This window comes from Oncorhynchus clarkii, chromosome 2, assembly GCF_045791955.1.
Source record: "Oncorhynchus clarkii lewisi isolate Uvic-CL-2024 chromosome 2, UVic_Ocla_1.0, whole genome shotgun sequence".
Taxonomy (NCBI): Eukaryota; Metazoa; Chordata; class Actinopteri; order Salmoniformes; family Salmonidae; genus Oncorhynchus; species Oncorhynchus clarkii.
Window position 1 is genome coordinate 57,550,146 of NC_092148.1, and position 24,624 is coordinate 57,574,769.

General features: G+C 45.1%; 1 protein-coding gene across 2 annotated transcripts in view; it reads right to left on the minus strand.

Moving 5' to 3' along the window:
• The window catches only part of LOC139370466 (synaptic vesicle glycoprotein 2Bb), a 57,953-nt gene that overhangs the window by 19,529 nt on the left and 13,800 nt on the right, over positions 1–24,624 (minus strand). The window contains exon 1 of one of the 2 annotated variants that reach the window (XM_071109964.1): positions 18,958–19,095. The exons of the other annotated variant lie outside the window; for it this stretch is intronic. The gene's annotated coding sequence lies outside the window, so the exon portion shown is untranslated. Of the gene's footprint in view, positions 1–18,957; positions 19,096–24,624 lie in introns of those variants that run through there. 2 annotated transcript variants of the gene reach the window in all.

The following is a 24,624-nucleotide window of genomic DNA, read 5'->3' on the forward strand; positions in this document are numbered from 1 at the left end:
AACATCGGGTGGTGTAGGTGTCCTGGAGGGCAGGTAGTTTGCCCCCGGTGATGCGTTGTGCAGACTTCACTACCCTCTGGAGAGCCTTGCGGTTGTGGGCGGTGCAGTTGCCGTACCAGGCGGTGATACAGCCCGCCAGGATGCTCTCGATTGTGCATCTGTAGAAGTTTGTGAGTGCTTTTGGTGACAAACCAAATTTCTTCAGCCTCCTGAGGTTGAAGAGGCGCTGCTGCGCCTTCTTCACGATGCTGTCTGTGTGAGTGGACCAATTCAGTTTGTCTGTGATGTGTATGCCGAGGAACTTAAAACTTGCTACCCTCTCCACTACTGTTCCATCGATGTGGATAGGGGGGTGTTCCCTCTGCTGTTTCCTGAAGTCCACAATCATCTCCTTAGTTTTGTTGACATTGAGTGTGAGGTTATTTTCCTGACACCACACTCCGAGGGCCCTCACCTCCTCCCTGTAGGCCGTCTCGTCGTTGTTGGTAATCAAGCCTACCACTGTTGTGTCGTCCGCAAACTTGATGATTGAGTTGGAGGCGTGCGTGGCCACGCAGTCGTGGGTGAACAGGGAGTACAGGAGAGGGCTCAGAACGTACCCTTGTGGGGCCCCAGTGTTGAGGATCAGCGGGGTGGAGATGTTGTTGCCTACCCTCACCACCTGGGGGCGGCCCGTCAGGAAGTCCAGTACCCAGTTGCACAGGGCGGGGTCGAGACCCAGGGTCTCGAGCTTGATGACGAGCTTGGAGGGTACTATGGTGTTGAATGCCGAGCTGTAGTCGATGAACAGCATTCTCACATAGGTATTCCTCTTGTCCAGATGGGTTAGGGCAGTGTGCAGTGTGGTTGAGATTGCATCATCTGTGGACCTATTTGGGCGGTAAGCAAATTGGAGTGGGTCTAGAGTGTCGGGTAGGGTGGGGGTGATATGGTCCTTGACTAGTCTCTCAAAGCACTTCATGATGACGGAAGTGAGTGCTACGGGGCGGTAGTCGTTTAGCTCAGTTACCTTAGCTTTCTTGGGAACAGGAACAATGGTGGCCCTCTTGAAGCATGTGGGAACAGCAGACTGGTATAGGGATTGATTGAATATGTCCGTAAACACACCGGCCAGCTGGTCTGCGCATGCTCTGAGGGCGCGGATGGAGATGCCGTCTGGGCCTGCAGCCTTGCGAGGGTTAACAAGTGCAAATGTCTTACTCACCTCGGCTGCAGTGAAGGAGAGTCCGCATGTTTTCGTTGCAGGCCGTGTCAGTGGCACTGTATTGTCCTCAAAGCGGGCAAAAAAGTGATTTAGTCTGCCTGGGAGCAGGACATCCTGGTCCGTGACTGGGCTGGATTTCTTCTTGTAGTCCGTGATTGACTGTAGACCCTGCCACATGCCTCTTGTGTCTGAGCCGTTGAATTGAGATTCTACTTTGTCTCTGTACTGACGCTTAGCTTGTTTGATAGCCTTGCGGAGGGAATAGCTGCACTGTTTGTATTCGGTCATGTTACCAGTCACCTTGCCCTGATTAAAAGCAGTGGTTCGCGCTTTCAGTTTCACACGAATGCTGCCATCAATCCACGGTTTCTGGTTAGGGAATGTTTTAATCGTTGCTATGGGAACGACATCTTCAACGCACGTTCTAATGAACTCGCACACCGAATCAGCGTTTTCGTCAATATTGTTATCTGACGCAATACGAAACATGTCCCAGTCCACGTGATGGAAGCAGTCTTGGAGTGTGAAGTCAGCTTGGTCGGACCAGCGTTGGACAGACCTCAGCGTGGGAGCCTCTTGTTTTAGTTTCTGTCTGTAGGCAGGGATCAACAAAATGGAGTCGTGGTCAGCTTTTCCGAAAGGAGGGCGGGGCAGGGCCTTATATGCGTCGCGGAAGTTAGAGTAACAATGATCCAAGGTTTTTCCACCCCTGGTTGCGCAATCGATATGCTGATAAAATTTAGGGAGTCTTGTTTTCAGATTAGCCTTGTTAAAATCCCCAGCAACAATGAATGCAGCCTCCGGATAAATGGATTCCAGTTTGCAAAGAGTCAAATAAAGTTTGTTCAGAGCCATCGATGTGTCTGCTTGGGGGGGGGGGGGGGTATATACGGCTGTGATTATAATCGAAGAGAATTCTCTTGGTAGATAATGCGGTCTACATTTGATTGTGAGGAATTCTAAATCAGGTGAACAGAAGGATTTGAGTTCCTGTATGTTTCTTTCATCACACCATGTCTCGTTAGCCAGAAGGCATACGCCCCCGCCCCTCTTCTTACCAGAAAGATGTTTGTTTCTGTCAGCGCGATGCGTGGAGAAACCCGCTGGCTGCACCGCCCCCGATAGCGTCTCTCCAGTGAGCCATGTTTCCGTGAAGCAAAGAACTTTACAGTCTCTGATGTCCCTCTGGAATGCTACCCTTGCTCGGATTTCATCAACCTTGTTGTCAAGAGACTGGACATTGGCGAGAAGGATGCTAGGGAGTGGTGCACGATGTGCCCGTCTCCGGAGTCTGACCAGAAGACCGCCTCGTTTCCCTCTTTTTCGGAGTCGTTTTTTTGGGTCGCTGCATGGGATCCATTCCGTTGTCCTGGGTGAAAGGCAGAACACAGGATCCGCGTCGCGAAAAACATATTCTTGGTCGTACTGATGGTGAGTTGACGCTGATCTTATATTCAGTAGTTCTTCTCGACTGTATGTAATGAAACCTAAGATGACCTGGGGTACTAATGTAAGAAATAACACGTAAAAAAACAAAACACTGCATAGTTTCCTAGGAACGCGAAGCGAGGCGGCCATCTCTGAGGACACAGCCCTGGAGGGGTTTGGCTAGCAGCACCAGGAGAGGACAGGCCTGGAGGGGTTCCACTAGCAGCACCAGGAGAGGACAGGCCTGGAGGGGTTCCACTAGCAGCACCAGGAGAGGACACAGCCCTGGAGGGGTTCCACTAGCAGCACCAGGAGAGGACACAGCCCTGGAGGGGTTCCACTAGCAGCACCAGGAGAGGACACAGCCCTGGAGGGGTTCCACTAGCAGCACCAGGAGAGGACACAATAGTGTCATAATGTAACAAAGGAAGCTTGACACAGGAGGCTGTCCATGGGAATCGAATCGTTCCTTGAACGAGGTAGAACATTTTGCAGGTAGCATAGAGATGTGCTACTCAAACAGCGATTCCTTTTCACTAACGATACAAAACTGATACAAAATACTGTCCTGTGGTTGACCCTGAATGGAGATAGTTTTTAGGCAAATAGACACTATTTAAAAAAAAATACATCATGGTACTTTGTGTTATAGTTCACTGAACATTTCAGTCGCGTAGTCTGCAGTTTCTCCTGCCAGGTCACCAGTGGATATCAGGATTCAGGCTTCCACCGTGGGAATTGTGTTAGCAACATTGTACCAATGTGTTCTTCCTTTCCTCTGAAACCATTCCTACTCAACCCTATCTGTCTTTTCTTCCTTGTTGTTGGAGAGTGGATGATAGTAATACATAGCTTTTTGAATCTTTCATGGTCCACAGCAATAAATTGCAAGAAAGATGTGATGAGGAGCAGTGAGCCCACCCAGTCCTGTGCTATTTAGTTGAACGGATGTTTTTCAAACTGATCTCGCTACCATTTGCTTTCAAAACATCCGAAGCTCATTATTTGGAGGACAGCATGACACGAGAAGTTTCTTTACACAGACATCGTTTCACGCATATTAGGCCTCCTTCCAGGAACAGAAGGAAAATGCCTTTCTATAGTGAAGGAGAGCATGGTGGAAAATAAAGGGCCATTACTGATGACCTTGATGCTGATTACTGTGTACAGTGGGATTGGAAGTCTGGTTCTGCTTCATTAACAGCAACTTGGGAAAGGTGTGTGTGTGTGGGCGCGTGTTCATGTGTGTGTGTGTGTGCATGTGTAGACAGGGGAGAAGAGAATAAGGAGCTCGCTTAAATCATAGGGGAATATCCAGCTAAATGTATTTTCATTTCAGCTTCATGAGCTCCATGCTCATCAGGAGAATTTGAGCGTGAAATATGAGGTTTATTATTGTGGTGTCTTCTGACAGAGTAATTCAACGGAGTATGAGAGGCAGACATTCTCAAGGCTACAGACTAAATACAGTGCCTTGCGAAAGTATTCGGCCCCCTTGAACTTTGCGACCTTTTGCCACATTTCAGGCTTCAAACATAAAGATATAAAACTGTATTTTTTTGTGAAGAATCAACAACAAGTGGGACACAATCATGAAGTGGAACGACATTTATTGGATATTTCAAACTTTTTTAACAAATCAAAAACTGAAAAATTGGGCGTGCAAAATTATTCAGCCCCCTTAAGTTAATACTTTGTAGCGCCACCTTTTGCTGCGATTACAGCTGTAAGTCGCTTGGGGTATGTCTCTATCAGTTTTGCACATCGAGAGACTGAAATTTTTTCCCATTCCTCCTTGCAAAACAGCTCGAGCTCAGTGAGGTTGGATGGAGAGCATTTGTGAACAGCAGTTTTCAGTTCTTTCCACAGATTCTCGATTGGATTCAGGTCTGGACTTTGACTTGGCCATTCTAACACCTGGATATGTTTATTTTTGAACCATTCCATTGTAGATTTTGCTTTATGTTTTGGATCATTGTCTTGTTGGAAGACAAATCTCCGTCCCAGTCTCAGGTCTTTTGCAGACTCCGTCAGGTTTTCTTCCAGAATGGTCCTGTATTTGGCTCCATCCATCTTCCCATCAATTTTAACCATCTTCCCTGTCCCTGCTGAAGAAAATCAGGCCCAAACCATGATGCTGCCACCACCATGTTTGACAGTGGGGATGGTGTGTTCAGCTGTGTTGCTTTTACGCCAAACATAACGTTTTGCATTGTTGCCAAAAAGTTCAATTTTGGTTTCATCTGACCAGAGCACCTTCTTCCACATGTTTGGTGTGTCTCCCAGGTGGCTTGTGGCAAACTTTAAACAACACTTTTTATGGATATCTTTAAGAAATGGCTTTCTTCTTGCCACTCTTCCATAAAGGCCAGATTTGTGCAATATACGACTGATTGTTGTCCTATGGACAGAGTCTCCCACCTCAGCTGTAGATCTCTGCAGTTCATCCAGAGTGATCATGGGCCTCTTGGCTGCATCTCTGATCAGTCTTCTCCTTGTATGAGCTGAAAGTTTAGAGGGACGGCCAGGTCTTGGTAGATTTGCAGTGGTCTGATACTCCTTCCATTTCAATATTATCGCTTGCACAGTGCTCCTTGGGATGTTTAAAGCTTGGGAAATCTTTTTGTATCCAAATCCGGCTTTAAACTTCTTCACAACAGTATCTCGGACCTGCCTGGTGTGTTCCTTGTTCTTCATGATGCTCTCTGCGCTTTTAACGGACCTCTGAGACTATCACAGTGCAGGTGCATTTATACGGAGACTTGATTACACACAGGTGGATTGTATTTATCATCATTAGTCATTTAGGTCAACATTGGATCATTCAGAGATCCTCACTGAACTTCTGGAGAGAGTTTGCTGCACTGAAAGTAAAGGGGCTGAATAATTTTGCACGCCCAATTTTTCAGTTTTTGATTTGTTAAAAAAGTTTGAAATATCCAATAAATGTCGTTCCACTTCATGATTGTGTCCCACTTGTTGTTGATTCTTCACAAAAAAATACAGTTTTATATCTTTATGTTTGAAGCCTGAAATGTGGCAAAAGGTCGCAAAGTTCAAGGGGGCCGAATACTTTCGCAAGGCACTGTATGTATTACTTTTCCTTTTCGGTAAAATCTCAATATTTAACACATATAGGCATAGATTTACTACATTTGATGAAGCCGGCATAAGCAAAGTAGACTCATATAGCCTCCTACAGTATTTCTCCACCAGACATTGTTGTGAAGGCAATTTGATCGAACTGAACTGGACCCGATTACCATTACATTGATGCTTGCCTTGCAACACCATTTGTTTCCTGTCTGTTGTCTGTGAGTGTATGCCAGCCCCCCCCCCCCCCTCTGTATCCTCATTGGTGGGCACATCCTCTGCTTCCTGGCACAGTGTGTGGCGTATCATGACAACACCAGGTAGAGATATCCTGAGGATGGCATTCTGGGCACGAGTCACGATCTGATCTTCAGATCTCTGAGTAACAACGGCGATGCCAATAGTCTCTGCGGCAAGAGCTCCATTTTGTTTGGGCTCTATAACATCGGAACACCGTAATGTTATCAGCTATGCTAGATGAGTCACCAGGCTACGCCTGGGCAGAGATTTTGATCAGCTGGCGTCTTGACAAAAGGAAAGATGTGTTCTGCCCTCAATCAATCACGTAATGAGATGATGTAGTGATTTCAGCCTGCATCAGATGCATCTGTAACCATTAGGTTTTTACCTTCCTCTACATGCCTTCTTCATACCAACGTACCTAGGCTATGGACCGTCACTCCCTTGGCATCCGCCCGCGTAGGCTACATCTGAGGGAGACTGCAGGTGGTTTTGCAGGCATAAATCTGGGTCAACCTGGTAGAAGTGGTCTTTGTTTCTGTAGTCAGGTTTCTTTCGGTTTCGCCTGGATCTGCACATCCGGCCAGCGGTGCATTGCTTCTTATCGTCTCCCTTAATATAGCTGGTTCTGTGTTTCTAAGGAGTGTATGGTGATGTGGTGGTCATTTCTGAGACGGTATTACATCATGACTACTCCAGTGATCAAAGGAACAGAGATGGGCATAATGCAGGTAATCAGGTAGAAAGACACAGGAGAACCATTAGGGAGCTAGAGTACGGCGAAGAGCACCTGGGTGCTGCGTCAGGCCTGCGGTACACTTACGTAATTGCTGAACCTGTAATAATAGCAACCTCTGTAACAACCCTTCTGTCTGACCTTGACATGCCAAGCTGTTATTCGAGGAAAAGTTTAGGCAGCTAACATAACCCGTGGAAAGCCTAATGTCATACATGACATATTCACGAACAGGGAGAAAGGCATCACATTTCATGATAGAATTCTCAGTTTGTACAATTCTCAATTGTAACGAGCTTCAAAAAGTTAATTTGTGAGGTTAGTTGATAATTGACAGGCCCAACAGACCCCTATTCAATCAAACCAAGAAGACATGAGAGGCTGTGAGTCATGGTGATTATTGGTATTGCTTGATGGAATACATGTTGAGCAATGAGATCGGCGGTTGGCCGGAACTAAATGACATGCAGTACGTGCTGTGCAGTGTTCATACACAATGAACAATCTGTAATCCCCTTGCACTGAGATTAAACCTCAGCCAGCCCCCCGGCTGATCTGATCCATGTTCAGGCTGGTCAATAGCACCTCTCCATCTCTGTCTCTCTCTCTCTCCACAGGGAAGGGCCACACCCTTACACTAATGCAGAGAGGGAGAGCGAGTGTGTGTGAAAGAGAGAGAGAGAAATCAGCCATTGAGATCGACTGTCATCATGACAGATGCAAGCCGCAATTTAATCCTGCTTAAGACTGCAGAAATTGCATTCCGTCCAGAGCTGTTCAAAAGCTTTAGATTACTTTTTCAGCGGCAGAGAAAAAGGGCCAAATATTATTTTTTTTATCAGTACTCCATCCTCCCTTGCCCTGTTATAGTACGACCCTCACTGTGGCATGCAGGACACAGCACTGATAAAGTCAGGATTGAAGGATAGCAGGAGGAGACCTGGCTTTTATTGATGTGTTTGAGAAGGAAATTAATGTCTGGCTGAATGAAGAAACCCTCCTCCATTTCCTTGGTTTGCCTTTCTCCTTTCTCCGGTTTTATGAGACCATGTTGACGTCTCTGCTTCTTGACTGGATCTAATCTAGGCATTAGTTGTCTGGAAAGGAGGATAACACAGTAGAAATGTAACCTGGGAAATGTGAAATCTTTCCCTGAAAGGTGACATAGGAGGCCATTCGTAACTTATCTCATCGAAACAATGTCTCATATGAACATCCCTCTTGCTCTGGTCAGAGGGCAGCACTTCTCCCATGATCCTGAGGGTTTCAGGTCACTGCCCCGCCCGTCCTGCTGTGGTTCTCACTCTCTCTCTCTCTCTGATGATGTCATGCCCAGCTGGGTGTTACATAACGCCAACCTGTGCTTCTCACATTTGGTAAGCACTCTCTCTCAAGCCCTATATATCTATATCTATGACTCTGACTCTATCTATTACTAGACCATAGAAAAATACTGAGGACACTACACACACTCTACTATTATGACTATGACGTTTGTTTGGTTCGAAGAGATGCAGTACTTTAATGCTTCTGAAGTTCATTTGAAACGTCTCGCTCAACAGTTAATGATGTCTTGTAATTTTGCACAAGTTGAAAGAGTTTTCTTCACGTCAGAGTGTGTAACTGGCTGTCCTGTCATCTCTTCTCATCCCCTCTTCTCACTAATTGGGGTCTCACTGTGCTCTCCATTAGAGATACGTATCTCTTTATTTTGGTCTTAATGAGGGCTGAATCAAACATCTGGTGTATCAGATTGAGATTTGATGCTCAAGTAATTCTAATTATAAAGGGAAGATTATGTCACTCCCTGACCATAGAGAGCCCTTTTTTCTCTATGGTGTAGTAGGTCAGGGCGTGACTGGGGGTATTCTAGTTTATTATTTCTATGTGGTGTTCTAGTTTATTTTTCTATGTTGGTGATTTGTATGATTCCCAATCAGAGGCAGCTGGTAATCGTTGTCTCTAATTGGGATCATATTTAGGTAGCATTTATCCCACCTGTGTTTGTGGGTTATTATTTTGTGTTTTGTGCATGTGCACCACGTAGTCACGTTTCGTTGTTAGGTTATTGAGTTATTGTTTCACATTATAATAAATATGTGGAACTCTACATCCGCTGCACCTTGGTCTGTCTCCTCATGAACGTGACAGAATACGTGCTTTTCAGTGTAGTTACATCATTGTGCGCTTTTTGCGAATATAGGCAATGACTAATACTCTAGTTAAAAACAGAATTCAAGGGGCCTCCCAGGTGGCGCAGTGGTCTAGGGCACTGCATCGCAGCGCTAGCTGTGCCACCAGAGACTCTGGGTTCACACCCAGGAATTTTACCCCCTTTTCTCCCCAATTTCATAGTATCCAATTATTAGTAGTTACTATCTTGTCTCATCGCTACAACTCCCATACGGGCTCGGGAGAGACGAAGGTCAAAAGTCATGCGTCCTCAGAAAAACAACCCAACCAAGCCGCACTGCTTCTTAACACAGCGAGCCTCCAACCCGGAAGCCAGCCGCACCAATGTGTTGGAGGAAACACCGTGCACCTGGCAACCTTGGTTAGCGTGCACTGCACCCGGCCCACCACAGGAGTCACAAGTGCACAATGAGACAAGGATATCCCTGCCGGCCAAACCCTCACGAACCCGGACGACGCTAGGACAATTGTACGCCACCCCATGGGCCTCCCGGTCGCGGCCAGCTGCGACAGAGCCTGGGCTCGAACCCAGAGTCTCTGGTGGCACAGCAGCCTTGGTCCACTGCGCCACCCAGGAGGCCCAAAATTTGTTCTTAAATGATTTTGCCTAATTAAATAAAAAGAGAAGATATCTCTGACTTTGAAAGAGGCGTCTGAAAGGAACATAGGGGGTTTAAAAAATTTCTGTGTCACTAAATCTCAACCCAAATGAACACTTCTGGGAGATTCTAGAGCGCATCCTGAAACAGCGTTTTCCACCACCATCAACAAAACACCAAAGGAAGGAATTTCTCATGTAATAATGGTGTCGCATCCCTCCAATAGAGTTGCAGACACTTGTAGAATCTTCTCTGCCAATGTGCATTGAAGCTGTTCTGGCATTTTAAAACCCCTTATTTTGGCAGTTACTTGTATTTCATCAACATCTCACATACATTCTTATACATCCCTTGAAGATGTTTATTTAACTAGGCAAGTCAGTTCAGAACAAATTCTTATTTTCAATGACAGCCTAGGAACAGTGGGTTAACTGCCTGTTCATGGGAAGAACAACAGATTTGTACCTTGTCAGCTCAGGGATTTGAACTTGCAACCTTTCGGTTACTAGCCAAACACTCTAACCACTAGGCTACCCTGTCACTGTTTAGGTGGTATAGTAAATATCCGAGATACGCTACACGACCAAAAGTGCTTGTCAAACATCTCATTCCTAAATCATGGCCAATAATATGGAGTTGGTCTCCCCTTTGCTGCTATAACAGCCTCCACTCTTCTGGGAAGGCTTTCCACTAGATGTTGGAACATTGCTGCAGGGACTTGATTCCATTCAGCCACAAGAGCATTAGTGAGGTCGGGCACTGATGTTGGGCGATTAGGCCTGGATCGCAGTCGGCGTTCCAAATCATCCCAAAGGTGTTTGATGGGATTGAGGTCAGGGCTCTGTGCAGGCCAGTCAAGTTCTTCCACACCAATCTCAACAAACCATTTCTGTATGAACCTTGCTTTGTGCACAGGGGCATTGTCATGCTGAAACAGGAAAGGGCTTTCCCCAAACTGTTGCCAGAAAGTTGGAAACAGAATTGTCTAGAATGTCATTGTATGCTGTAGCGTTAAGATTTACCTTCACTGGAACTAAGGGGCCCGAACCATGAAAAACAGCCCCAGACCATTATTCCTCCTCCACCAAACTTTACAGTTGACACTATGTTTTGGAGCAGGTAGCGCTCTCCTGGCTTCCGTCAAACCAAGTTCCGTCCGTCCGTCTGCCAGATGGTGAAGCGTGATTCATCACTCCAGAGAACACGTTTCCATTGCTCCAGAGTCCAATGGCGGCAAGCTTTCCACAACTCCAGTCGACGCTTGGCATTGCGCATGGTGATATTAGGCTTGTGTGCGGCTGCTCGGCCATGAAAACCCTTTTCATGAAATTCACTATGAACAGCTCTGGTGCTGATGTCGCTTCCAGAGGCAGTTTGGAACTCGGTATTGAGTGTTTTTTTACGCTCTACGTGCTTCAGCACTCGGAGGTCCCGTTCTGTGAGCTTGTGTGCTCTCCCACTCCTCGGCTGAGCCATTGTTGCTCACTTCACAATAACAGCACTTACAGTTGACCGGGTCTAGCAGGGCATAAATTTGACGAACTGACTTGTAGGAAACCGGGCATCCTATGATGGTGCAATGTTGAAAGTCACTGAGCTCTCCAGTGTGGGCCATTCTACTGCCAATGTTTGTCTATGGAGATTGCATGGCTGTGTGCTCAATTTTATAAACCTATCATCAACGAGTGTGGTTTAAATAGCCGAATCCACTAATTTGAGGTGGTGTCCACATATTTTTTGTATAGTGTATAAACCAAGCCATCCCTACAGATTTAGGTTGTTAATTTGTTTAGTTATGCAAATGTTCCTGCACAACAGGAAATGTTGTGTATTCAAGGTTTCACTTAAAAAACGTCAGACTTGATTTTCACTGATGTAAAATGTATCAACCCCTATGAAAAAGTCCATTAACTATAATCTACAAAATAATTCACATTATCCTTATTGCTGCAGGATTATTTTCCTGCTGTAGCAAACTGGCTCAAATTAAGATCCTACATCTGTAGGGAGGAGAATATAGCATCTCTTTAAAGGCCTGTCGTGCCAGTCAGGGGCCAGACAGAGGGATGGCAGTGTGCTGGCAAATGGAGAGGGATAAATAAAAATGAGAGGTCCATTAAACGGAGAGGGGGAGGCCAACATCTAGCACTTGGCCCTGCAGTGTGTACAGCTTTGCTTCAAGGCACATAAAGCAGATCACACATTAGCTTCAAGAATGTTTTGTTATCGATTCCCTCTCTTGCCCCTAGTTATAAAACACTTATAAGACATAAAACACAGTACCAGTAGGAAGAGAAATTGCTATGAGCACCGTTTTACGGATAAACTGGAATTTACTGGATGGATTTCATATCCTGTTGCTCATTGAAACCACTGTTCATTTCCGGGCAGTCTCATCAGTCTCATTCAACAAGTCTCCCAATGACATTGCTGTGTGAACAATGCTTCAGCACAGGAGACAGGACATACAGTACATGTAAACAATGCAGCCAACCAGTCACCTTTTATGTATAAACCCACCTCAACCACTCCAGTACATTGAACAAGGTAGTGGCACTGACCTGTATATACAACCACTCCAGTACCCCTGCACATTGAACAAGGTAGTGGCACTGACCTGTATATACAACCACTCCAGTACCCCTGCACATTGAACAAGGTAGTGGCACTGACCTGTATATACAACCACTCCAGTACCCCTGCACATTGAACAAGGTAGTGGCACTGACCTGTATATACAACCACTCCAGTACCCCTGCACATTGAACAAGGTAGTGGCACTGACCTGTATATACAACCACTCCAGTACCCCTGCACATTGAACAAGGTAGTGGCACTGACCTGTATATACAACCACTCCAGTACCCCTGCACATTGAACAGGGTAGTGGCACTGACCTGTATATACAACCACTCCAGTACCCCTGCACATTGAACAGGGTAGTGGCACTGACCTGTATATACAACCACTCCAGTACCCCTGCACATTGAACAAGGTAGTGGCACTGACCTGTATATACAACCACTCCAGTACCCCTGCACATTGAACAAGGTAGTGGCACTGACCTGTATATACAACCACTCCAGTACCCCTGCACATTGAACAAGGTAGTGGCACTGACCTGTATATACAACCACTCCAGTACCCCTGCACATTGAACAAGGTAGTGGCACTGACCTGTATATACAACCACTCCAGTACCCCTGCACATTGAACAAGGTAGTGGCACTGACCTGTATATACAACCACTCCAGTACCCCTGCACATTGAACAAGGTAGTGGCACTGACCTGTATATACAACCACTCCAGTACCCCTGCACATTGAACAAGGTAGTGGCACTGACCTGTATATACAACCACTCCAGTACCCCTGCACATTGAACAAGGTAGTGGCACTGACCTGTATATACAACCACTCCAGTACCCCTGCACATTGAACAAGGTAGTGGCACTGACCTGTATATACAACCACTCCAGTACCCCTGCACATTGAACAAGGTAGTGGCACTGACCTGTATATACAACCACTCCAGTACCCCTGCACATTGAACAAGGTAGTGGCACTGACCTGTATATACAACCACTCCAGTACCCCTGCACATTGAACAAGGTAGTGGCACTGACCTGTATATACAACCACTCCAGTACCCCTGCACATTGAACAAGGTAGTGGCACTGACCTGTATATACAACCACTCCAGTACCCCTGCACATTGAACAAGGTAGTGGCACTGACCTGTATATACAACCACTCCAGTACCCCTGCACATTGAACAAGGTAGTGGCACTGACCTGTATATACAACCACTCCAGTACCCCTGCACATTGAACAAGGTAGTGGCACTGACCTGTATATACAACCACTCCAGTACCCCTGCACATTGAACAAGGTAGTGGCACTGACCTGTATATACAACCACTCCAGTACCCCTGCACATTGAACAAGGTAGTGGCACTGACCTGTATATACAACCACTCCAGTACCCCTGCACATTGAACAAGGTAGTGGCACTGACCTGTATATACAACCACTCCAGTACCCCTGCACATTGAACAAGGTAGTGGCACTGACCTGTATATACAACCACTCCAGTACCCCTGCACATTGAACAAGGTAGTGGCACTGACCTGTATATACAACCACTCCAGTACCCCTGCACATTGAACAAGGTAGTGGCACTGACCTGTATATACAACCACTCCAGTACCCCTGCACATTGAACAAGGTAGTGGCACTGACCTGTATATACAACCACTCCAGTACCCCTGCACATTGAACAAGGTAGTGGCACTGACCTGTATATACAACCACTCCAGTACCCCTGCACATTGAACAAGGTAGTGGCACTGACCTGTATATACAACCACTCCAGTACCCCTGCACATTGAACAAGGTAGTGGCACTGACCTGTATATACAACCACTCCAGTACCCCTGCACATTGAACAAGGTAGTGGCACTGACCTGTATATACAACCACTCCAGTACCCCTGCACATTGAACAAGGTAGTGGCACTGACCTGTATATACAACCACTCCAGTACCCCTGCACATTGAACAAGGTAGTGGCACTGACCTGTATATACAACCACTCCAGTACCCCTGCACATTGAACAAGGTAGTGGCACTGACCTGTATATACAACCACTCCAGTACCCCTGCACATTGAACAAGGTAGTGGCACTGACCTGTATATACAACCACTCCAGTACCCCTGCACATTGAACAAGGTAGTGGCACTGACCTGTATATACAACCACTCCAGTACCCCTGCACATTGAACAAGGTAGTGGCACTGACCTGTATATACAACCACTCCAGTACCCCTGCACATTGAACAAGGTAGTGGCACTGACCTGTATATACAACCACTCCAGTACCCCTGCACATTGAACAAGGTAGTGGCACTGACCTGTATATACAACCACTCCAGTACCCCTGCACATTGAACAAGGTAGTGGCACTGACCTGTATATACAACCACTCCAGTACCCCTGCACATTGAACAAGGTAGTGGCACTGACCTGTATATACAACCACTCCAGTACCCCTGCACATTGAACAAGGTAGTGGCACTGACCTGTATATACAACCACTCCAGTACCCCTGCACATTGAACAAGGTAGTGGCACTGACCTGTATATACAACCACTCCAGTACCCCTGCACATTGAACAAGGTAGTGGCACTGACCTGTATATACAACCACTCCAGTACCCCTGCACATTGAACAAGGTAGTGGCACTGACCTGTATATACAACCACTCCAGTACCCCTGCACATTGAACAAGGTAGTGGCACTGACCTGTATATACAACCACTCCAGTACCCCTGCACATTGAACAAGGTAGTGGCACTGACCTGTATATACAACCACTCCAGTACCCCTGCACATTGAACAAGGTAGTGGCACTGACCTGTATATACAACCACTCCAGTACCCCTGCACATTGAACAAGGTAGTGGCACTGACCTGTATATACAACCACTCCAGTACCCCTGCACATTGAACAAGGTAGTGGCACTGACCTGTATATACAACCACTCCAGTACCCCTGCACATTGAACAAGGTAGTGGCACTGACCTGTATATACAACCACTCCAGTACCCCTGCACATTGAACAAGGTAGTGGCACTGACCTGTATATACAACCACTCCAGTACCCCTGCACATTGAACAAGGTAGTGGCACTGACCTGTATATACAACCACTCCAGTACCCCTGCACATTGAACAAGGTAGTGGCACTGACCTGTATATACAACCACTCCAGTACCCCTGCACATTGAACAAGGTAGTGGCACTGACCTGTATATACAACCACTCCAGTACCCCTGCACATTGAACAAGGTAGTGGCACTGACCTGTATATACAACCACTCCAGTACCCCTGCACATTGAACAAGGTAGTGGCACTGACCTGTATATACAACCACTCCAGTACCCCTGCACATTGAACAAGGTAGTGGCACTGACCTGTATATACAACCACTCCAGTACCCCTGCACATTGAACAAGGTAGTGGCACTGACCTGTATATACAACCACTCCAGTACCCCTGCACATTGAACAAGGTAGTGGCACTGACCTGTATATACAACCACTCCAGTACCCCTGCACATTGAACAAGGTAGTGGCACTGACCTGTATATACAACCACTCCAGTACCCCTGCACATTGAACAAGGTAGTGGCACTGACCTGTATATACAACCACTCCAGTACCCCTGCACATTGAACAAGGTAGTGGCACTGACCTGTATATACTTGCATTATCGGGTTTCTTTAACTCACATCATAGTTCCTGTGTGGTTTTTATTTGCACTTTTATTTTATATTGCACCTTTTGTTGGGTTACAGCCTCAATTCAAAATAGATTAAATAGTTTCTTCCCTCACCCATCTACACACAATAACTGATAACGACAAACTGAAAATATGGTTTTAGACTTTTTTTTTTACAAATGAAATACAGAAATATCTCATTTGAATGCAGGCTGTAACACAACAAAATGTGGAATAAGTCAAATGGTATGAATTATTATTACTATAGTATTATTACAATCTGAGATAATAGCCTATAACTGTAAGTCGTCATGATTATTAATATGTTGTCCCACAGCAGCGGCTGTAGGGAGAGACTAATCACTATGTGCATGTTCAGGCACACAGAGGACATGTCTCCTATGACCAATATGCCTTGGCAGCTAACATTCAAATTGTCGACGATTAAAATCCAACGAATCATTTGGGAAGCCTGAGCTGCGAGACATTATGTTATGAGAAATATGATGGCATGGGTCTGAACAGCCTTTGTGACCCGGGGAGGGAGAGCGGAGGCGAGAGCAGAGGGTCTGCTGGTAGAGGTGATGCCAGCCGAGCCGTGGGTTTACGATGAAGTGGGAGATCTACCGTGTCGTTAGGAGAAGTGCCGCTGTGCTTCTGTAACTCATGGTTACATATTAAAACACTGGCATCTGACTCCACATTCTATTTATTGCCTCCTGTAACCATCCATCCTACAGCAAGAGACACTTTCTCTGAGACGGGTCTCAGGAAGCACATTGTTATGTTCTTTTTTTATTGCCGGTATTGTTCTGGAAGACCATTTTGTTGTAATTGTGAAAATGTACTTAAATTATGAGAAACATTAGGAATGGTGTCAACAGATAAAATGTAACTACAAAGCGTCAAAACACACCTTTGAGGTGTTCGATGAGACTACGGAGAGAGAAAGGGGCATGAAAAGGAAGAGAAAACGTGGGGGAGTGCCAGAGCAGGGGAGAGAAAGAGAGAGAGAGAGAGAGAGAGAGATATGCTTTAAAGTGCAGCATATTAAAGATTCATACTGAGGGACAGTCTGTACAATAGTATTTTCAGCCGCCAAACCTCTCGGCTGTACAACTAACTAGCATCAATAGACTCTTAAGCAATTAGCATGCGAGTACAGTTTCAACCATTTTGAAATGTTTTTGATGATTTAGAGGATAGAGCTCTAATGTATAGCATCATTAGTGTATCTTTTTTTTATTTGTCCACTTTCATTGAAAATGGATATGAATGGATATGAATGGATATGAATGGATATGAATGGATATGAATGGATATGAATGGATATGACTCTTCTGCGTTGATTGCAGGATGTGATTTTGTATGTGTACAAGCATTAGCATAACATATCAGTCACTTTACTCCCTCTATCAGACACTTACTGTGGGAGGGCCCACTTTAAAAACAAACTACAGGTCCTGGCTCTCAACCCCCAGTATATTGAACTAACCACATAATGCCCCTGGTACATTCAAAAAGCATTGTGTAAGTATTTGGCTTTTAATTCAGCTATTTGTTTATGAACAATAAACAAAATAGATTGACCTGAAATTACCTCTATGAATATTTCATATTGATCTGTTTAGTTCTATTTGTTTGTGGTTTTTACTTTATGCCTGAAGTATTCATACCTGATTTTACCATAGTCCTGGTATTTTCACTTTTTAGAATCTACATATTGTCCCTATATCGACCAACAGTGGAGAAATCGTCAGAGTGAAAGTAGACCTTGGATTGTGTGATTTCCCTTGGGCATCTAAGTTAACTACAGAACTTGTAGCAGCAAAGCATTGATGATTTGTCCTATTGCTCAATATGGAGTCTCCAATCAACCTGTCTATTTTGATCAAACACACATTTCCCCGGGCCAGACTATGTACTGTATTGGTACAAACCATATAAGCCCTATCTCAGAGCACACAACCATCCTAAAAATATAATCATCTAAGTGACCCTGTCAACATCTAAAAGTTGGAGCTATTGCTCTGGAGGATTTCATGTAGCTGTTACCCACATAACCTCTTCTGTCTGATCGTGATCAAGATTCATGTGGAATAGAGACAAAAACCTGACTGAATTACCTAAGGACCACTCTGGGCCCACTGGCCTCTGTGACCTGGCATGGAGAGTCCTTATGATGGGTGTCCCATTCCACTCCCATCTGTCAACACTCTCCTCATGACAGCAGGATAAGGTAGAATGGAAGTGGGATCTCTGGCTGTTGTCTCGTTAGGAGGGGGATGACGTGCTAACAGGCCGGTTCTGGCTGTGGGATCTAAAGATGGTAACACACCGCCACGCTTGGCTTTTGGCTTGCGTAGGCAAGACATTTATTATGGATAAGTACCACATGTTCCTTTCCAGTGCAGCAAGAACCCTGCCCCCTCACACACACTCTCTCACACACACTCTCTCAGTACAGCCCAGCTAAGTAGAGCAGCCGAACCTACACCCATTTAGACGTGGCATCAAATCACTTCTGTGATCCAAGTAGCATAGAACACATCAACAAACTCCTGGTTCGAAATGCTCTCATCCATAGCTATTTTCAATGCACACTACCGTGAAAATGAATCGTGCCGGACTCTATGGCAATCCATCTTTCATGAGTATCTTTGAGAAATTACAGTACAAGAAAAGGTCAATGAATGTATCTCCCTTTAGACTTTGTTTTCGCATCCTTGCTATTCTGGTCATGGTTTCTTACAGTGGTATCAAATACATTTTCATCGGCAATGCTACATTGATGCATCAATACATTTCAGGGCAAAGTGCATCTGAATTGTATCTATTGATTGTGTAATGTCACCCGTAATCTATCTTGATGAAATTGGAGTTTCATGCTCGCGTGTTAAAAATGCATGGTCCTCCTCATTCATTTTGAAGACGGTTTTTACATGTATGTACACTGTTTACTGCATTAGCTTATCTTTTAAGGTTTCTCAAAAACACCCCTGTGATGATTTCTGTTTTGAGATATAAAAAGTTTTCTGAAACGCGCAGGGCTCTTAGAGATAGCATCTTCAGCCTTTTCCTCTGTTTTTTAAAGGATGAAAATTATTATTTATTAATTATTTTTTTGTCAGAATCTATTTTAAAATCAAGAGATTAGAATGCAGAAATATGTTATCTTACCAGAGTTGGCATCAAAACAGTTATTCCTCCTTTTGATAAAGACCAAAGCAACCCATGAAAGGGGTCAAACCCAGGACCGGGGCCTACGGTAGTTAAGTAACACAGAGGATGCCTTCCTCTAGCTCCAGTATACGGCTCAGGAACAGATTAGGGTCTGTGCCTGTTATCCGCCCCACTCATCAAAGGAGGAGCTCCCTATCCCTGATCACACCCACCCCACCACATTCACAATGGTATGGTAGCGTCCACCCAGCCTCTCTGCAACAACAAGCTCCACCCCCCCCCCCCCCGGCAGGAAGAAGAGACACACCGCTGCGCTGATCTCCGTGTTTGTGTGTGCGTGATGGAGTGAGAGTGAAAATGAGGCGAGAGCAGAGAGCAGAGATGGGGAGGAAGGATAGGGGCTGGCAGATGGGGGACTTGTGGGGAAGAAGGGTGGGTGGTGGGTAGCCCGCCACTATGACAGATGCGTTGATTTAGGTCAAAGTGGAAGTGGATGTTGCTGCTGTACTTCAACAATAGACAGCGGGAGGAGAGGCAGCTCAGAGGTGCTGCTGGTCTTTTGACACTTTGAGATGGGTTTTCAGGAGCAGGGGCTCTGTAGTGTCACACAGGACAGGTGAGTTACTGCAGACTGTCTGTGCTGTTCCAGTTTCCTCTCAAAGATGGAGTGATTTTACACACAGGAGGATGCAACAGGCAGTGTACTGTCAAATACAACTGTAGGCTTCCACACTCCACTGTACCTTGAATGTTTCACAATAGCACCTAAAAACACTGTAATCTTTTAGCTGTTTGTATGATAAAATGACAGGTAATTGAAGCAACCCTGTCATAATCCTCGTTCATCTTAATTGATGAGAGTTCCTTGGGTGGAATTGTTGAGTGATAAATAACCTGCTATTATAATGGGATAAAAGTTTGCTGTCAGAATTAGATTGACTTGGACTTTCACAGACAGATGCTGTGGCTGTTGTTTCCTCTGCCAGAGGCACTATACTGAAAACTAAGGTGGTTGTCTTCCAAGATTAAAAAAGTTGACTTAATGATATGGTTTTCATGAGATGGTCAGTCAGAATGCCAAGTTGTCCAGCAAATTTAGATTACCTGATGTACTTTGTTCAATATGAATCATTTTAGGAAGAAATGGCTGTAGTGGCCTTCATCTGTGAGATAAACTGGCCAGTATGTCAGTGCTCACTATCTGTTTCCTATTGCCAGTGACATTCAACTGAACATTTGCCGTAATTATCAAATGGATAGAATGACATTCTCTCTCTGATGAGCCATGAAAAGCACAGAATTAGGATGAAACTTCTGGTACTTTCTGTCCTCAGACTATCCTCAGATTGCGAATCAATAATTCAAACATCAGTGTTAAAACCCTCTCTCCTTAACCTTCTCTCTGGCCTCGGGCCCATATATTTATATGTACATATTCTTATTCCATCCCTTTAAATTTGTGTGTACTAGGTAGTTGTTGTGGTATTGTTAGATTACTTGTTAGATATTACTGCACTGTCGGAACTAGAAGCACAAGCATTTCGCTACACTCGCATTAACTTCTGCTAACCATGTATATGTGACCAATAAAATTGGATTTGATTTGGAAAGACAAACTTTGTTGCCTTTTACTGCTGAGGTTGGCTACCATCCCCCGCCTCATCAGACTCTATTGTTTAGTGGCATAGGGCACTTCACCCCCCTATGTGTTAGGCACTAGTTTGCCAGGGAACTCAGTCAGCTGACCAGGGCCAGCCAATCACAGGCTCTACCTGCTAGGGGGTAACAGACCACCATTCCTACTTGTCCTTTAGTTGTTTCCAGGAGGGCAGGTTGAGAAGATTCTGTAAACTCCTGTCCTTCATTACAACTCATTACTGGACTTTTCCTGAATAGACCAGCCTTCCTCGGACTTCCCCAACTGTGTGTTAGTGCGTCACTGAACATGTAAGAGGACTGTTTTAGGGGTTAGTGTGCATTTGATCCGTATACATGTTATCAAATCAAATTTTAGTGGTCATATACACATGGTTAGCAGATGTTATTGCGAGTGTAGTGAAATGCTTGTGCTTCTAGTTCCGACAGTGCAGCAATATCGAACAAGTAATATCTAACAATTGCACAACAGATACCTAATACACACAAATCTAAGTTAAGGAATGGAATAAGAATATATAAATATAAATATATGGATGAGCGATGACAGAGCGGCATAGGCTAAGATTCTGATGGCCTTGAGATAGAATCTGTTTTTCAGTCTCTCGGTCCCAGCTTCAATGCACCTGTGCTGACCTCGCCTTCATGATGGTAGCGGGGTGAACAGGCAGTGGCCTGGGTGGTTGTCGTTCTTGATTATCTTTTTGGCCTTCCTGTGACATCGGGTGCTGTAGGTTTCCTGGAGGGCAGGTAGTTTGCCCCTGGTGATGCGTTGTGCAGACCGCACCACCCTCTGGAGAGCCTTGCGGTTGTGGGCGGTGCAGTTGCCATACCAGGCGGTGATACAGCACGACAGGATGCCCTCAATTGTACATCTGTAAAAGTTTGCGAGGGTTTTAGGTGACAAGCCACATTTCTTCAGCCTCCTGAGGTTGAAGAGGCTCTGCTGTGCCTTCTTCACCACACTGTCTGTGTGGGTGGACTATTTCAGTTTGTCCGTGATGTTTACGCAGAGGATCTTAAAACGTTCCACCTTCTCTACTTCTGTCCCGTCGATGTGGATAGGGGGGTGTTCCCTCTGCTGTTTCCTGAAGTCCACGATCATCTCCTTTGTTTTGTTGACGTTAAGTGAGAGGTTATTTTCCTGACACCACACTCCGAGAGCCCTCACCTCCTCCATGTAGGCTGTCTCGTCGTTGTTGGTAATCAAGCCTACTACTGTTGTGTCGTCTGCAAAATTGATGATTGAGTTGGAGGCATGCATGGCCACGCAGTCATGGGTGAACAGGGAGAACAGGAGGGGGCTGAGCACGCACCCTTGTGGGGCCCCAGTGTTGAGGATCAGCGAAGTGAAGATGTCGTTTCCCACCTTCCCCACCTGTCAGGAAGTCCAGGACCCAATTGCTCAGAGTGGGGTTGAGACCCAGGGTCTCAAGTTTATTGATGAGCTTGAAGGGTACTATGGTGTTGAATGCTGAGCTGTAGTCAATGAACAGCATTCTTACATAGGTATTTCTCTTGTCCAGATGGGATATGGCAGTGTTTAGTGTGATGGTGATTACATCGTCTGTGGACCTATTGGGGCGGTAAGAAAATTGAAGTGGATCTAGGGTGACAGGTAAGGTGGAGGTGATATGATCCTTGACTTGTCTCTCAAAGCACTTCATGATGACAGAAGTGAGTTCTACGGGGCGATAGTCAACCTTTGTGGTATTGGGTACAGGAACAATGGTGGCATTGTTCCTTCTATTGTTTTGTTAGTATGCTTATATACTTATATACTGTATGCTTCCTTAAGATGTGTATATGACAGGATTGCCTCCTTCTGTAATCCCATGTTACATACTTCACACAGTTTTCCCTTTAGCATAGGTCTGTGTACCTTTATTTTCAGCCATTAGGGAAAATCTCAGCCCATTGCTTTCTATGAACCAAGATGGCTGCCAGTCATGTCATTGTACATCCTCACCTAAAATGGCCGACCAGTGACATCATCATGGCCTGGTCACTTCCTGACATGGTCATAGCCACATCCATCATGACCACTTGTTAGCATGTTTGCATCCTAACATTTATAGCTGCCAAAACTGATCTTAACTTGCCCTGATGCTAACCTACAGCCTTTGGCCTACTAGCTCTTGGCCTGCTAGTTTAGCATGCTAGCTTCCCTTGTATGTATTGTATACTGTGCTAGTCACTAATTGCATCCTGGTTTATACTGCCTATGCTATTCTATCCCTTACTACAGTATGCTATCATTTGTGCTATGTGGCTTGTTGGCCTGCATTACTACTCTAGCAGTTTAGCCTCCTAGGCTCTGTGTATTACTGTATATTTATTACCAGCCAATAATATTAACATACTAGCACCGCTAACGCTACTATAGCCATTAATATTGTGTGCTAGCCCATTACTATGCCATTGCTGGAATTTTTTACATACATACACCTTAGCCAAATACATTTAAACTCAGATTTTCACAATTTCTGACATTTAATCCTAGTAAAAGTTCCCTGTCTTAGGTCAGTTAGGATTACCACTTTAATTACATTTTTCTTTCATCACATTCCCAGTGTGTCAGAAGTCTAAACTCAATTAGTATTTGGTAGCATTGCCTTTAACTTGGGTCAAACGTTTCAGGTAGCCTTCCACAAGCTCCCACAATAAGTTGGGTGAATTTTGGCCCATTCCTCCTGACAGAGCTGGTGTAACTGAATCAGGTTTGTAGGCCTCCTTGCTCGCACATGCTTTTTCAGTTCTGCACACAAATCTTCTATAGGATTGAGGTCAGGGCTTTGTTGTCCTTAAGCCATTTTGCCACAACTTTGGAAGTATGCTTGGGGTCATTGTCCATTTGGAAGACCCATTTGCGACCAAGTTTTAACTTCCTGACTGATGTCTTGAGATGTTGCTTCAATATATCCACATACTTTTCCTTCTATCCCATCTATTTTGTGAAGTGCACCAGTCCCTCCTGCAGCAAAGCACCCCCACAACATGATGCTGGCACCCCGTGCTCCACGGTTGGGATGGTGTTCTTCGGCTTGCAAGCCTCCCCCTTTCCCCTCCAAACATAACTGTTACGGATACCATTATCCTGTGTGTGTGTGTATCCTGTGTGTGTTTCTTTTCTCTCCGTCTCCCCTCACAGGTGAAAATCATCACTCCCCAATCAGTCAACAATCAACCCATCAATCAGAAGACACACCTCCTCCTGTTTCCTACCCTATCACAGTTCCTTCCCCATGGTTTAAAAACCCCATCATTTGTTTGTTCAGGAGCTCAATCTCTTTGTAATGCCATGTTGGTAGATAGCTGTTCTTTGTAGATTTCAGGGTAGCTCAATCTTTGTAATGCCATGTTGGTAGATAGCTGTTCTTTGTAGATTTCAGGAGAGCTCAATCTTTGCAATGCCATGTTGGTAGATAGCTGTTCTTTGTAGATTTCAGGAGAGCTCAATCTTTGTAATGACATGTTGGTAGATCTCTGCTCTTGATAGATTTCAGTAGCACAATCTCTTTGTAAATGCCATGTATGTAGATCTCGCTCTTTGTGTAATAATTAACCTCTTCTTTTGTTTGAGCACCTCCAAATCACTTTGTCATCTCCTGTGAGTATTGTTTTTGTTTATGGTGTTTGCTGGTGGGAAAAAGGGGAAACCAAGACAAGTCGCCCATGGGCATACACTACCCGTAGGTAAACTTTGTTAAAACACACTAGTTAGAACTGGGCGGACCACCCACTGTATTTTTGGTTAGTTAGTTAGCTGTTGTTGAAATAGGCTAGCCTAGCTTAGGGGTGTTTTTGCATATTTGTTTCTTTCCTTGGGTCCAGCTCAGCCCCTTTTCCTGCTCCCCCCCCCATTACCGTGTGTTTATAATAAACCCTGAGTTTGACGGTATTATTTCGGCTGTCGTGGTTATTTCGTTCACTTTTACTTTGTCACTATTATAATTTACATGAGTTATGTTACGGGTCTCACTACCATCCCCCCTAGACTGTCGGGCC